The 9,550-nt window shown below is 42.9% G+C and overlaps 1 protein-coding gene across 1 annotated transcript in view; it reads right to left on the bottom strand.

The window, feature by feature from the left end:
• Positions 1-8,250: 8,250 nt before the first annotated feature.
• Positions 8,251-9,550, bottom strand: part of MAP2K6 (mitogen-activated protein kinase kinase 6) — a 118,553-nt gene continuing 117,253 nt past the window's right edge. The window contains exon 13 of the mRNA XM_066386740.1: positions 8,251-8,269. The gene's annotated coding sequence lies outside the window, so the exon portion shown is untranslated. The remainder of the gene's footprint in view (positions 8,270-9,550) is intronic.

The following is a 9,550-nucleotide window of genomic DNA, read 5'->3' as shown; positions in this document are numbered from 1 at the left end:
TGTGCATTATCAAGCTGCTTTAACCTGAGGATACGTGTCTTGTGTTTTTCTGTTTGTTGGTCTGTGTGGTTGTTTTGTTGTTGTTGTTTTAATTTAAAATATAGCCTCACTGTAATTCTCCAATGCATATGGCGAGGAACAGTATTCTGTAAGTGAGGGTGTCATTTCCAATGACAAACTGGAAAGAGAGGGCTTGCCTCCTTAAAGGAGAAGAGAGAACCAAGTGGAGCAAATTCTATGCATTTACCTGTTATTTCTTACAAAGACATCAAGACCTCAGGAACATGCACTGATCCCAGTCATCTACACATCTTTCCACTGTAGATGAGTCAACTCATTCCGGCTTGTTTTGATAGATGGGCATTGTTCTGGATAATGTGGGAGAGGCACAAACACATGTGATCACGAGTTGAAGGGAAGTTGCCTTCGACTGATTTCCTAGTTGAGGCTGCTCTGGGTTTGAGACATTTGAACATAAATTCCTTCTTTCATGATTGCAAGAAAGCCCTCCCCTCTCCTCCTTCCCCACACCCTCTGTAGGTCGGATCAGTGCATGGAAAACATCATCTGATTGTTCTGTGCAGGCCTAGCCCAACCTAACCCAACCAAGTTATTTTCAAGAACTGCCACATGATTTCAGGTGATGGTAGGAGTTACTAAGAGCAGAAGAGAAAAGTGATGACAGTCATCTACCCACCCAAGTGTGACGGAGAGTACATGGGCTTGGAACAAAAAAGCCAGGGGGTTGAATTCCAGCTCTTCAAGGTAACTGATGACTGAACCTTAATTTTGTCATCTCTAAAAATGAAGGACAATAAAACCTAGCACTCACACTAGTTGTGAGAATGAAGTGAGAAAATGTGTATTCTCATTAGCTATCAAGAAATAACTAGCGATCACTCCTACATGCCAATCAGCTATTCCAATGATTTTATAGCCGCTAACTTAATTGAATTCTTACCACATGGCAGGCACTGAGCTAAAACAGTAGCATGCATTCCCTCCCCCCACTGGCTTTCTTGTATTTTCTTCATTTTGCAAGTGAATAAACTAAGACACCTAGAGATTAAGAAATCAGCCTGACCTGTGGTGGAGCAGTGGATAAAGCATCAACCTAGAATGCTGAGGTTGCCAGTTCAAAACCCGGGCTTGCCTGGTCAAGGCACATACGAGAAGCAACTAGGAGTTGATGCTTCCTGCTCCTCCACTTCTTTCTCTCCCTAAAATCAATAAATAAAATCTTTTCAAAAGAAATCTGCCCAAGGTTAACAATTCCACACACAAGAATTCTGACAGCAGAGTTGAGGTGTTCCTAGTATCCTGAACTCTGCTGCGTTTTGTAAGCTCCTGATAACTAGTGATGCATAAGTATTCACTGCTGCTTCAGAAGAGAGCCTGTATCCCTATTTTAAAAACAAGTCTTATTGACACTTTACACTATTGTTATTCTCCCCCTTAAATCCAGGGAGGGGAGGGGCGCAAAGAAAACCAGATAGAAGGTGACGGAAGACAATTTGACTTTAGATGAGGGGTATGCAACATAATCAAATGTCAAAATAATCTGGAGATGTTTTCTCTGAACATATGTACCCTGATTTATTAAAGTCACTGCATTAAAATTAATAATAATAAAAAATTTAAAGAAACAACTTTTTAATTCTGAAAAAAACAATCCAGGGAACACTTACTAGGGAAAAGGGGAAGGGAATTCACACCCTGCTCTGCCGGGAGGTACAGGTACTTGGCATGCCAATCACCAAGAGCCCACCATGAGAAATACTTAGAAAGCTGGTGTCTCATCTGTTCAGTGATCCTAGGGAGTATACTTTTATTTGCATTACCATGGACTTGTATTGGAAATGCTTGTGCTTGAGTATGGCTCAAAGCCCAGCTACTTCCATCAGTATTTGCCTTCATTAAACCGCTCCCAGGAGCACCCAGCCGAGTGCCTTTGCTTCACCGCTTAAGGAAATCCAGTGTATTTTGCTGCCCCCTTGTGGCCCTCTTAAATTTCTCGCCTTTGAGGGCTACATGAACGATTAAAATTTTCCAATTAAAACTCCTCCGTTCAGGGAACTAAGTAGGTAGTCTTTGTGCCATTATGTTCAATATTCTTTAAAAAAATGCATATACAGTAGCACACTGAATTTCAATTGAGATATGGCTGCTACAGTGATAACCGAATTCTCAAAGTTATTTGAAAGGGATATTTCCAGTGAAAGTTTCACAATGCAGTTATTTCTTTTTGTCCAGAATTTGTATTGGAACATGATCATTCACCATATTATTGACATAAATAGAACCTCCTATTGAAAGGGGCATGGGGAGAAATACAAATTTATCCTTGTGTTAAACAGCTTTTTATAAGAAAGTTAAAATTTTTTGACATTTTACTTTGAAAGACAGAAGGCACCAGAGAGACACTGGTCATTTAGTATAGCTGGGTCATCAATGCTGTAGAACTCTAGAAAGTTCAAGCATGGCTGAGGGATTGGTACAGAAAGAAAAAAAATACTACTCAATATATGAACTGATCAAAATATACCTGGAAATTTTAAAAGAAATTTTTTATTGACTAGTTTAATAATAAGTTAATGTAAACATTTATCAAACTCTTCTCTACAACTTTTTACCATTTGTTCATATTCACAGAGTCCCCAAAACATACTCTAACGTTAATAGGCTTTCTTCCAGAAACACCAAACACATGCATTCGAAACAAATGTTTTAAGAACTACAGTTGTATGCATCATCAAGTGCTCACTTAATGTTGTCAGTTAGGTTCGGCAACTTTAATTGAAACAATGTGTAATGAAACCAATTTTACCATAGACTAATTGATATAAACAAAAGTTAAGTTCTGGCCCTGCCTGGTAGCTCACTTGGTTAGAGCATCATCCTGATACAGCGACATTGAGGGTTTGATCCCTGGTCAGTGCACATACAAGAATCAACCAATGAATGTATAAATACATGGAACAACAAATTGATGTTTCTCTCCCTCTCTCTCTTTCAAATCAATAAATAAAGGTTTTTAAGAAGAATTTGAAAGGTTAAGTTCTTATGGCATATCATCAACATTATGATGAAACTAGGTTATTCAAGGATCTGCTATACAATGAAATACCAGTAATAAAACATTAAAAATGACTTTTCTTTTTGCACTTTGGTTGATCTCTCTTTTTTCCAAAATTCACTTCCTTCCAATCCCTCTTACATTAAGAGTCAATAAGCTCTTTTAGGTTTGGGAATAAATTGTCTTTGAGTCTGCAAAAATATTTTAAGGTATATTTAATAAAAAAACCTTATAGATAGTGCATGGAGAGATCTTGTTTTATTGTGTGGAAAAGCTGATGTGGCTATTTGGGTGTTATTAATTAAAAGGATTTAGTTCCCCGGTCTGGATATGAGACTGGTCACATTACTAAAATGTATAATAAATATTGTACTCTATGAAAATAGCATTTCTGTTGATAGCGGTAAAGCAACAAATTGTATCCCCCCCCCCTTTTTTTGGTTGCAGTTTCACTGCTATGGATCTCAGAAAAATGTGCATACATACATACATGTACAACTTTGCATTTAATTTTGTGAAGTTCACAGTCCCTTTGAAACCACTGCTGTTCCCAAAGCTCCCATGACAGGTTAATCTGACGGTATCCAGAGCTGTCCATTCAGCACCAGTGAGACCCTTACACTGATGGGAAAAACACATGCCCACCCAGGCTGAGGAAGAAAGATGTCAGTTACTGTTAAGCGGTGATAGGGATGCATGCACAAAGCTGAGAAATGCAATTCATCGGATGGAATATTTAAATTTTATTCAGCATCTTTTTTGGTGTTAAGAGAGTCTTATTTTCCTATTCACGTGTCCATGAAAATACTACATATAGATTATATTATAGGGATATTATTGTTGGCAATGCTACCAGTATGGTAATACAACCTTAATGTTTTAAATGATACACTACACACTCAGTATATTGTTAAAATCAGGATCTTTCCAAAGATCATGTTACAATTTGAAATTAATGTAGTTCTCTGATCTAAAGCAAAACAAAGCCACAACAACAAACATCAACACGGCTATTCCATATTTTATGAGCTTAATAATTGCTTGCCTCCAAAGAGCTAATTCTTTAGAGGAAAAAAAGAAGTTTGCTGAATTTGCTGAATTGTTCTCAGTAGGTGGTTAGGATTATCAACCACCTGATATAAAGCTGACTGTTGACCTTTATACTATACTGGGAAGAATTGAAACACTTCTTTTGTGCTATTTATTGTTTGCAAATCAGGCTATTGTTTCTAAACCACCTTGAAGCCTCAGTATAAAATATCATTTCCCCTTTGAAATTCTGCTAACATCCAAAAGCTAATGCAGAACTTCCCCGTGTTCACTCCTGTAAAGAAAATGGAAATTCATGTTACAGGCCCATATGTATTATCCATCTCAAACTATTTCCATCTGCTTCTGAAGTTTCCATTAGACAATGCCAAAAAGTCTTTTACAGATTAACAACGGGGTCAATGGAGAGTTTCAATGGAGCGTTTCCCAACCACATCTTCCCACCTCTCCCTGCCTGCCATCCGGCACACACCTAGTAATGTTTGGTATCGCTTAGCTTCAAATAAGCTCTCCAGTCACGTGCAAAAGATATTAACTTTACATTTTCCATAATTTACTCTGACCACAAGATACATCCATTCACTAAATGTCACACTCTCTGTAACACAGAAGAGTTTTCCCACGTTCATCAGAACTGAATTATGTACTGGGGGAGGCTGAGCCCCACCCACAACTTCTCCTGTCTCCTGTCTCTCGATCTGATATTAGAAAATGTCACCATTTCATGACAATCACTCTAACCATGTAAAGGAGCTAAAGGATGTATTTTGAGTAGTGGAGCACGTCTGCATTTCTGAATGATGGTAGAATTTGACTTTGACGTGGCCCTTAGAGAATGAACGTCTTCCTTTTTCTCCTTTGAATCGGGAATGAAAGTAGTTCATGTGCTCTACAGCCACTGGTTTCAGCAAGTGGGCCTGGTTCCCAACAGTCCATCTGCATTTTCTGGTCAGGGTTGCCTGCTAACAAACCTTAAGTTCCAAAGGGTAAAGCCACCTTTCACCTTGGCCATTTCTTAAGGACCTCCTGAAAGTGAAGAACAAATGATCCGAGGTATCTCCTCCCAGGCACCTTGACCTTCGTTCAACATGTGATGGCTGTGGGGTCTCCCAATGCCTCCAGCTGAGAAAGAGAAATGTTGCTATTGCTGTGGCTGCAAGCCTGGAACTATGGCTTCTCCTACTTTCCCTTACCTGGATCCACCAATCCCTTAGACCTCAAGCCGGCCCATTTATAAGAGCAAAATAACCACATGGGCAACTTCCGTTGTGTCTGAACCCTCTGCATCCCTTCACCGCTGGGAAGTGGGGTTGCAGCCCTGCTCCCAGACTTGGGGGTCCTGCCATCAAGTCTGTGGAGCTGCTGGGTTGCCTCTCCCTGACCCTCAGCCCCACCATCTCCTTCGCTGCAGCCCTCATATGAGATCGAGCACACAGGGGCAAGTTCAGCTCACCCGAGCTGACTACTCTTCTGTTTTAGATTAACCCACCAGTCTCAGTTCCTACTGACATTCACTTTCCTCTTCCCTGACCAGGACTCACTCTAACTAAAGAAGGCATCATCTGAAAGCCAGGCCAACTGTTAGAGTCCTGCTGATATGTCCCCATGCCCACTGGGATAACATCTGCCCACCTACCAGACTCCCCTCGTCCTGCCCCTTTGCGGAGCCTCGGCAGTTCAACTGGCTAGGTGGGTCCTGGACCAGACCATCTGGAGTTTTTCCTGCACCTCTTTCTTTTGCCTTCTCTGGACCACATGGGGTACCAAGGTCCCCATTTACCCACCGCTCCCCCCAAGTTGGCCATTTAAATGATTGGTTTCCTTGGCAAAATGTCAAGACTGCAAGATTATTCTCAGGGTCAAGAAAGTTAGAAAACATTTTCTTTGTTTTCATGCAAATCTAAACGATACACAACAGAGGCTGGTCCCTCTTCAGGAAGTCAAATGGCTACTTGTCTGCATTAGGAGCTGGGTAAACGTGCTTGGGTCACTCAACTTCCAGATCCTGCTTGAAAATGGCTCCTATTGTTGGGAAAGGCATGTGGAACCTACAATCCAAGTGTGAGATGGGGGAGCCTCTGATTGCCTGGATCCAGCTCTTGGGTCAACCTCGGGTTGCCTGGTAGTCACATCCTCTTGGTGACCTCCAACATCATTTCTCCAACTGTAAAATGGAAGTAGCAAGGGAACATACCTGTGTGACACACCGTCTCTGCTTGTTGGTTTGAAACCTCAGGAGCTATCCAAGTGAAATCTGAAACTGACCCCCATACACAGAGGACAAGACAAGACCAAGGAGAGACCGGGACCACGCCAAGGGGTCTGGTTTACTAAGCAGAAGGGACTAAGGAGGCTGGTACTGGCCACCACAGGACACGTCGACCTCTGCACCCACAGCCAGAATCGTGACAGCTTATACGGGGGCCTTGACGGGGTGCAGTCACTTACACCTCAAAGGTGGCTATGTCACTGTTTTAATCTCAGAGAGCAGGGTTTACAGACATTAAGATGTTAGTTTTTATCACATACGTGAGTAGGTGAATGGTGTTTTTAACTTGACACACCAACTGAAAAACACAAACATCTGTTGGTGGCCCTGCAGTTTGGGTCCAGGGTGTGTGTATACACCTGTGTGTTCTGCCAACAAAAGCCAAGTATTCTTGTGATGTTCTGGGCTATGGTCTCAACTACCATCAGTACTTGAAACCCCCTGTTGATCTTTCATTTACATGCATTTTCTTTTCATTCTACCTGTCAAGAAAGGACTGGGCAGGGGACCATAGTAAGAAAAACCGTAGTGAATGATGATAACACAGCCAACACCGGGCTCAGGGCCTTACAGGAGACATTTCACTTCATTCTCCTGAGCACTCTGTAAAACAGATCCTATTACTGCTTCCGTTTTAAGAAGCAGCACATTGAGAGACGGAGAGTGGAAGCCTTATGTCCGGGGTCACACTAGTAGCGGGGCCGGCCGGGACATGAAACAGCCTGCGTGGCTCTAGACTGGAGGCATCTTCCATGTTCAAGCCCAACACTAGCTCCACCCCCAGCCTGTTCCTCGACAGCTACTTTCACTATTTTAATAAAATTCTTCACCCATTTTCTCCGCACAGCCAAGTCATATTTCAGCTCACATTCTCCTGCAAAAGGATGTCACACATCATGGCTATTTTGGCCCACAAACGTAATTTTCATATAAGCTAAGTGAAAATTCACTGGCTGTCCGCCCTGCCCCCAAATATTAAGTACAGTAAACAGAATTAAGTAAAAAGAGGTTTGCTCTTGGTGAAGAGACATTGCTACTGGCCCCTCCGTCTGTGGCTTGAAATCAACCAAATCTACTCTCCCTCATGAGCTGCAAGGGAGGGACTCGGAGGCTCTGGCCAGCAGGCCTTTGTGTTTACCTCCAGCCATGACTCATTTGATCCCAGGGAACGCGTCCCAAGCGCCGACCTGCTCAAGGAGAAAACAGGCTCCCCCAAAAGATCACTGTTGGCCGAGAGAGACCCATTTAGCCAAACGGTGAAAGCCGTGAATTGTTCAGGAGTTTCCTAAAGCACGCAACGTCACCGGCATCTTTCTGGGCTGCCAAACTAGAGGAGCTGGGAGAGACGGCATGCTCCTCCCCGTAAACAGTTCTGCAGCTGTTGAAAATGTCGACTGGTTCAGCAAGTTTTCATCTTAAGAACAACGCTTGGCACCCTAGGCCGGAGGGTCACGTAGGATCAGAGGAACACTTAGCACTCTGCGCTGAGCTTCCTGTTCCTGGGCAGGTGGCATGAAGCTGAGGCTGCCTCTCGCCCTTCCTTGAGGGTCAGAAAACCACCATTTGCCCAGAAAATTTCTGACTACACTGGCAGTGCAGGGAAACCCAAGGCAAGGTGCGTTAAGGCCCAGATAATAACAGGAAGTCACTGCATGTGGAAACAGTAGAGGCAGCGTGCATTTAGGTCATTCTGTGCACCCCATGGTCACCGTCTGCTTGACCCCTTTGACTGCGGAGCTTACACAGTGCTCTGCATTCCTAAGGCAGCAACACCATTTGGAACCTAAAAAACACTTTTATCTATAACTGGTATAAAGGTGTTCAAGCGTAAGGGTTATTTTTTTTTTCCTTCATGATACTTCTTTTCAATAGTCCTGCAATGAAAACAAAAGGGGGGAAACTGCATTTAACCAAACATCAGTGCCAGTATCTTTAAATGTGATCATTCATATATTCCTTCATCCAATGTGGACAGCCTCCCCTATACATTGGATCATCACTGGCAAGGGCGTTTGTCTGTGACACAGGATCAAGGTCAAAAGAATCGCAACGTTTAAGGTTTCACCGTGAAAACTTGAACATTGGATGAGATGGATGGACCACTGCTTCTCAACCGATAATATCTACATTGCTAACAAGCTCCTGACTGATGATAACAATGTCAAGACTGAAGGGCGTGGAAGGCAAACTCCAGGTGCGCAGTTGCTCCAAACTGGCATGGCTACAGCACATCTGAAAACACTTCCCACGGCCAGTGCCCACTGGCGAGTGATGATTAGTTTTGTTTGTGGAGTTCTAGCTCCAGCTTCATTACAACTTACCTGGTCCTATATGGGTAGTGCTGACCAGACTAATTAGGAATTCTGCTCTGGCCTATTGTTGACATTTCATAAATCATTATACCAAAACTGCAAGAAGTTAAATGGAAAAAGAAAGGCTTAATTTTTTTTTTTTTTTTTTACAGAGACAGAGAGTGAGTCAGAGAGAGGGATAGACAGGGACAGACAGACAGGAACGGAGAGAGATGAGAAGCATCAATCATTAGTTTTTCATTGCGCATTGCAACACCTTAGTTGTTCATTGATTGCTTTCTCATATGTGCCTTGACCGCGGGCCTTCAGCAGACCGAGTAGCCCCTTGCTGGAGCCAGCGACCTTGGGATCAAGCTGGTGAGCTTTTGCTCAAACCAGATGAGCCCGCGCTCAAGCTGGCGACCTCGGGGTCTCGAACCTGGGTCCTCTGCATCCCAGTCCGATGCTCTATCCACTGCGCCACTGCCTGGTCAGGCAAGAAAGGCTTAATTTATTTTGTTCATTAGATTCTATGTATAAGTGAAATCATATGATACTTGTCTGACGGGCTTATTTCACTTCACATAATCACCTCCAGGTCCAACCATGCCATCGCAAAAGGTAAAATGTCCTTCTGTCTTATGACTGAGTAGTATTTCATTGTGTAAATGAACCACGGCTTTTTTTATCCACTCATCTCCTGATGGACACTCGGGCTGCAGAGAACAGACTGACAGCTGTCAGAGGGACAGGGGTTTGGGGAGTCAAGATGAAAAAGGTGACAGGATTAACCAAAGAAAAAAACTTATAGACACAGACAACAGTGTGGGGAGTGCAGGAGGGAAGGGGGGTGAGGTGGAGGAG

The sequence above is a fragment of the Saccopteryx leptura genome, chromosome 5 (genome assembly GCF_036850995.1).
Source record: "Saccopteryx leptura isolate mSacLep1 chromosome 5, mSacLep1_pri_phased_curated, whole genome shotgun sequence".
In the NCBI taxonomy this organism is placed as follows: domain Eukaryota; kingdom Metazoa; phylum Chordata; class Mammalia; order Chiroptera; family Emballonuridae; genus Saccopteryx; species Saccopteryx leptura.
Note: the sequence above shows the minus strand (reverse complement) of the source record. Positions and strands in the feature narration are given on the sequence as shown.